The sequence below is a fragment of the Penaeus japonicus genome, unplaced genomic scaffold (assembly GCF_977035675.1).
Source record: "Penaeus japonicus unplaced genomic scaffold, GWHDUDI00000001_assembly GWHDUDI00000026, whole genome shotgun sequence".
Classification (NCBI taxonomy): domain Eukaryota; kingdom Metazoa; phylum Arthropoda; class Malacostraca; order Decapoda; family Penaeidae; genus Penaeus; species Penaeus japonicus.
In genome coordinates, this window is record NW_028234428.1 from 551,667 (window position 1) to 558,905 (window position 7,239).

Here is a 7,239-nt window from a genome sequence, read left to right on the forward strand (position 1 = left end):
GAAGTCACGAGAGCCTGTCGCCTTTGTCAATTGTGGGAAATGTTGATGGTAATGATGATGATAATGATATGGTATTGTGTATGTATATCATTGTCGTATATCCACTTTTTGCATCGTTATTATTAGCATTGACATTGTTTTCATCATTATCATTGCTATCATTATTGCTAATATCATTAATGTCATTATCATAACTATTTCTATCATCAATATTATCATCATAATTACAATTATTATCATTTCTGTTCTTGCTTTTACTATCATCATAATCATCATCATTATTATCATAATTTTCTATGCAAACAACCTATCTTTTTAATTCAAAGTCTCATTCACAGAAAATAAAGACATTAGAAAAAAAAGAAAGAAATTTTGATTAAAAAAAAGTAAAAATAGTTAGAAACCTCTTTTCAAAACGTGTTAAGGTCAGTGTTGCCATCGTAACAGTGACCTGTTATCGAAAGGCCAGTGTTACCAGTGTCAATGCTTGCAGCCTCGACAAAAAAAGAAAAAAAGAAAAAAAGAATGATAAAAAAAAAATCAGAAGAGGAAATCATCATCAGCTGGAAATCGGAGAAAAAATGGCAACTTTTATACATCTTTTTATCGTTGGGTATATTGCTATTCTTAGAATTATCGTTACTTTTATCAATATATTGATAAAAGGGGGAAAAAATATGATTTAATATTATTACAAAGACTATGCCAAAAAACATTCAATACATTGGAAGTAAATATTAATTCCTGCTCTCCCTCTCTCTCATTATTTCTCTCTCTCTAAATATATTTACATATGTGTTTATATATATATATATATATATATATATATATATATATATATATATATATATATATATATATATATATATATATATGTATATACACACATACACACATAGCTCCTTTATTTGCCTGTATCTGTCTCCTTACTTCTCCATCTTCCTCATTCCTTACACGATGCCAAAGAACAGATCATTGACAAAGCAATCATGAGGAAAAAAAAGAAACTAAAACAAAGGAACCGAAAACGACCCACATGCAAACGACCCAATTATCCTCGTCTCAGAAAGTCGAACCATCTAACCTCAGTTCGCCGAAAAGCACGCTTGCCAACAGTAATTTTTATTACCTAAGTGGCATTTTTTTTCTTAACATCGCTTCTTGAAAAACTGCCTTGTTACTAATCATTTGGGACATTATCAAAAGCAAGTTTGAATTTGATGCAATGCCTAATGTACGCATGGAATCGCCAGGAACTGATCTTGAGGAATTCATACTCATTCAGGCCTACCAACCTCGATCACCACCAGGATGCTTGATTGGTCTCATCAGGGTTACCAATATCCGCTTTCTATTTCAAACTACACTTTTCTTTCAAGGTTACCGATAGCCGTTGACAAGATGGAGCTATCGGTGAGAACTGACAGCAAAATGCCTTCAAAACGGAATGCGAAATTACCTGCAGCATCATATTATCGCCAGGAAAAAAGAAAAAAAGAAAAACACTTTAAAATGGAGATGATAGTAACAAATTAATTTCACAGAACATATGCCAACACGTCAGTCCTCACAATCATGACAGCCAGTATGAAAATATGAAAATCACGGGCTGTCCAAACACTACCATCAGGTCTGGCACTATACGAAGCACCATAATCACTATTGCCAATATCTCAATATAGTATTACCATCAGGGTTGCCAGTATCCCAATACCCAACAGTGTTACCAACTTAACTAATGATGAGTGACGAGACAAATTCCTTCAAGTAAAAGCATCAGTGCAGAGCGTGTTGACCCCCGGCGTTGGCAACAATGTTAAAGTTATAGGCCTTTCTCTCACTCTGCAATTGCCAAAGTCATGCCGTGGGATCTCTCACTCGGGCTTTTGGCTCTGACTCTGACTTTGACTTTGACTCTGATTCTGACTTTGGCTTTGACTCTGACTTTGACTCTGGTTTTGACTTTGGCTCTGATTCTGGCTTTGAGTCTGGCTCTGACTTTGACTCTGGCTCTGACTTTGACTCTGGTTTTGACTTTGGCTATGACTTTGACTCTGGCTCTGACTTTGACTCTGGGTTTGACTCTGGCTTTGACTTTGACTCTGGCTCTGACTCTGGCTTTGACTTTGACTCTGGCTCTGACTTTGACTCTGGGTTTGACTTTGACTCTGGCTCTGACTTTGACTCTGGCTTTGACTTTGACTCTGGGTTTGACTTTGACTCTGGCTCTGACTTTGACTCTGGCTTTGATTTTGGCTCTGACTTTGATTTTGACTCTGACTCTGGCTTTGAGTCTGGCTCTGACTTTGACTCTGGGTTTGACTCTGGCTTTGACTCTGGGTTTGACTCTGGCTTTGACTTTGACTCTGGCTCTGACTTTGACTCTGGGTTTGACTTTGACTCTGGCTCTGACTTTGACTCTGACTCTGGCTTTGATTTTGGCTCTGACTTTGATTTTGACTCTGACTCTGGCTTTGAGTCTGGCTCTGACTTTGACTCTGGTTTTGACTTTGGCCTTGACTCTAAATTTGACTTTGACTCTGACTCTGGTTTTGACTTTGAATCTGAGTCTGAGTCTGGCTTTCAGTCTGAGTCTGACTTTGACTCTGAATTTGACTCTGCCTCTGACTTTGACTTTGGCTTTGACTCTGACTTTAGCGTCTTGCCTCTGCCTCCGGCTTTGACTCTGACTTTGACTTTGACTCTGACTCTGGTTCTCTCCCTCTCTCCCATCTACATAACTACCTTCCTCTGTCTCCTCCTTTGCCTCTCTCTCTCTCTCTCTTACTTCGCCTTCGTCTCGTATGTATATACCTACCTTGTAAAATCTCTCTATCTCTCTCTTTGTTTCTTTCTCTCTCCTTCTCTCCCTCCCTTTCTCCAACGTACCTTTCTCACCTGCGCAAAGAGAACCGACAGAAAGTTCATGGACGGACAAGTTCTCGAACCTTCCCAAGATGGCGTCCGAGCCCGCCTTTCTTCCGCGTGACTCAGCACTTTCGCCAATGAAGCGCAATTCAGGAGGGGAAAGGTGCCTCGGCGACCAGCTGATCTATATAACGGATATTCATCTCCCTTTCTTGAGATTTCTTGGTTTGGAGTTGGAGTTGGCTTTGGGTTTGGGTTTGTTTGTTTTGTTCACTTCTATGTCTGTTTTATTTTGGTTTATTTTGAGTGATTGAGCGGTTATCTTTTTTCTTTCTCTCTCTCTCTCTCTCTCTCTCTCTCTCTCTCTCTCTCTCTCTCTCTCTCTCTCTCACTCACTCTCACTCTCCCTCTCCCTCTCTCTCTCTTTATATTTATATATCAATGCACACGCATACATACATATATATAGATAGATAGATAGATAGATAGACACACACACTCACACTCACATTTACACACACACACACACACACACACACACACACACACACACATATATATATATATATATATATATATATATATATATATATATATACATTGTGAGTGTGAGTGCGTGCGTGCTAGTGCGGCGGCGCGAGGAAACCGGGTCCTGTCGCGGTCCTTACGCGAAAGGTGTGATACACATCCGGAGGAGACTTGTTTGTCTGCTTCCGCGAGACCGGAGCGAGAAAGGGCTGCTGTTGACTGCAGGATTTACCTGTTCGAAGCGGTTTGCACCTGCGACCCCTTGAGAGGTTTGCAGATATTGCACATATGTATACGGACGTGGATACGCGCAACCATACACACACACACACTTACATACACACACACACACACACATACACACACACAGACACACACACACACGTACACACACACACACACACAGACACACACACACACACACGTACATACACATAGACACACACACACACACACACCACACAAAAACCCACACTCCCATACTTATACATACCTATAGGCGTATGGACATGTATCCTAAACCCATTTCTTTTGTAGTATGATCCTTCCTGCCACCAATATCATTATTAGTGTCAATATTACCATTCATAGGACAATAAAATTACTTACAAAGATATTACTGTCATCACCATAAACATCCGTGATGTAGAAAGGTTATAAGAGAAAGGGAGAGAGATAAAGAAGGAGAATGGGAGAGATAAAGAAGGATAAAGTAAGAGAGATAAAGAAGTAGAAAGGGAGAGAGATAAAGAAGGAGAATGGGAGAGATATAAAGAAGGGGAAAGGGAGAGAGATAATGAAGGAGGAAGGTAGAGAGTTAAAGAAGTAGAAAGGGAGAGAGAGAAAGAAGAGGAAAGTGAGAGATAAAGAAGGAGAAAGGGAGAGAGATAAAGAAGGATAAAGGGAGAGATATACAGAAGGAGGAAGAGAGAGAGATAAAAGGGAGGAGAGAACTACAGAAGAAAAGAGCGAGAGAGAGAGAGAGAGAAGGATGATGGAAGTTAGAGAAGGGGAGAATAGGAGGTTGCAAGTGAGAGAAAGAGAGAGAGAGGAGGTGGAAATGAGAGAAGAAAGAGAGAGAAAAAAGGAGGGTGGAAATGAGAGAGAGAGAGATGGAGGGTGGAAGTAAGAGAAAGAGAGAGAGTGGGTAAGGAAGAGAAAGAGCTATGGAAGTGAGGATATGAGAAAGAGGTAAGAAGGGAGAAATTGGGGAAAAGAGAGGAAGAGAGAGAGGAGCGGAAGGAGAGATTAGTATAGAGAGAGATAGAACGAGGAAAAGAGAAAGGGTGAAAGAGAGAGAGAGCGAGGGAAAAGTGAAGTCACGAAGAGAGGGAAAGGGGGTAGAGAGAGAGAGAGAGACATAGATGAGAATGAGAGAGAGAGAAAGTATAAAGAAAGACCCGCAAGGAAAAGGAGAAGTGTATATATATATATATATAAAGAGAGAGAGGAAATAACATACACACTGATTTCTTTCAAAACATGCGAGAGATTTTCTACTTCTACTGAATTCCAAAAAAAAAAAAAAAAAAAAAAAAAAAAGTGTATTCTCATTATTGATGAAACGAATCTTTTCAGAATGCAGTCGAGATATGATTAAATTTTTTATATATATATTTTTTTTATTGCTTTCTTCAAACTTGACTTTCTCACTTCATTTTCGAATATAGGAATGTCTGCAGCGAGTCATCTTTGATGCAAGAAAAGGAAAGAAAAAATAGCTTTCCACGAGAGAAAAAAGCGACAGAAAAAGATGAGTCAGAAGAGAAAAAAAAGTAATATTGGAGAAAAAGAAGCGACTTTGGCAGTTTTTTTCTCTTTGGATCTCACACTCTGTCGCTCACTCTCTCTTAATTTTTTTTTTTTTTGTCTCTCGCTTTCTTTCTCTTTCTATCTCTCTTTCTCTCTCTTTCTCACTCTCTCTCTCACCATCTCTCTCCATCTCTATCTCTCTCTCTTTATCTATCTATCTATCTATCTATCTACATATATACCTAACACTCAAATCAAAGTAGACGCATGTTCACATCCAAACACAAAATCACATTTTTTTTTTCAATACCATTTCTAATATGAAGTCTTAAGAAGATGTACCAAAATCATGACACTCATATTCTTGAAAATGACAGGTCTTTTAAATTGCCTTGACACTGTTCTTCCGCCTTTGCTTAGTTTATCCATCTTCACAAAGCTGCTGATTCATGTAATGATTTGTTATCATCGTGAATGAATCACAATGACTTTAATAAGATATATTTTGCCTCTTTTGTATATCCGAAATCGATTGGCTTTTATTCTCTGTCGATTAAATTCATGTAATTCCACTTATCGTATCTTGCAAAGGCAAAAAACCTTAATGAATTTCTGTGCAAATCCTGCATCATGACCATTGCAAGGGGCCGTTTAGAGGTCCTTTTCTTGAGCCCAGACGCTGTATATCGGGACGTAGGACGACCAGTGCTGAATTTAGTGTAGGACGCGACAAGGAAGTGTAGGATTTGGAGGTGGGCGAGAGGGGGGGAGAGGGGATTGGAAGGAGGAACCCGAGGCAAGAGAAGGATTCGAAGTAGGAAGAAGAGACATGAGATCGAAGGATTTGGAGGTGGGCGAGAGGGGGGAGTGGGGGGTGAGGGAACAGGAATTTGGTGGAGGAACCCGAGACAAGAGAAGGATTCGAAGTAGGAAGAAGAGACAAAAGATCGAAGGATTTGGAGAAGGAACAAAACGGAGATGAAGGAACGAAGGATTCAAAAGAAGAGGAAGAAATAAGCTTTTTGGAAGAAAATGAGAAAGAGAAACGAAGGATTTAGAAGATGAAAGGAAAAGAAAAACGGATAGGAGAACGAAGGAGGAGCGAGACTCGAGATGGTGACCCTCCAACAGTGTGAGAATAAGGTCGAACGAGGAAGGAGACAAAGAAAGTAATCAGGAAATGCAAAGAAACTCGACAGCCATTCAAAGTTGATTGTATCGGTGATGGACACAGTTTGATATATATGATATTCACAAACAATCAAAGACAGAAAGTGTGGATATAACATCTAAAAGAAATCAAACATTCAATTCAAAATTCATGAACTATACCTGAACTAGTCAGATACGCATAGAAAACGGAGAACATGAAATGAGTCCAAACTTACACACTTCCGACCGAATTAATTTCTTATTTTGGAGGAATATGTTACATAACGCATTTAGCTTTTACCCTATAGATCAATAGTTCTCAAACTGGGTGCCACGGAATCCTAGGATGCCACTGGCAGTACTAAGAGGTGCCACAGGATCCACGCTTCAATCAAAACATCCTTTTAATCCACCACAGTCCTAACCAGAAGATTACGAATCTCATGAAAGTCAAATGCAAATCAACCTAAAAAAAAACAAAAAAACATGGCGAAACTTCGTAAGAAAACAAAGAAAAAAAAACATAAAACATATTGATTTTATGGAAGAAAGATATACCTACATAGCTAAATTCAAACGAAGGGGGGGGGTAAACAAGGGGGGATTGGGGGGCGTCACAGAAAGGGTACTATAACCGAGGAAGCTTCGAAACCACAATTAAAAATATATGCCCCATTCCAGAACAAAAATAATTAACAACATATTCATAATGACAATGCATTTGTGTATTTGCATTCTATTTCCACGTGTGTAAGTATACACGTGTTCACATGTATATTACACTGTCTGTTCATCCTTATATGTGCATGTATGTGAGACAACCAGTTTGTGTTTTTTGTGTATTGTCTCAAACCCAAACGACATCAGTCCAGGTAAAATCGACCTGGTATGGAAATGTACTCTGAAGGGGAAGCGGTTACGAAACATATCATAGTAAAT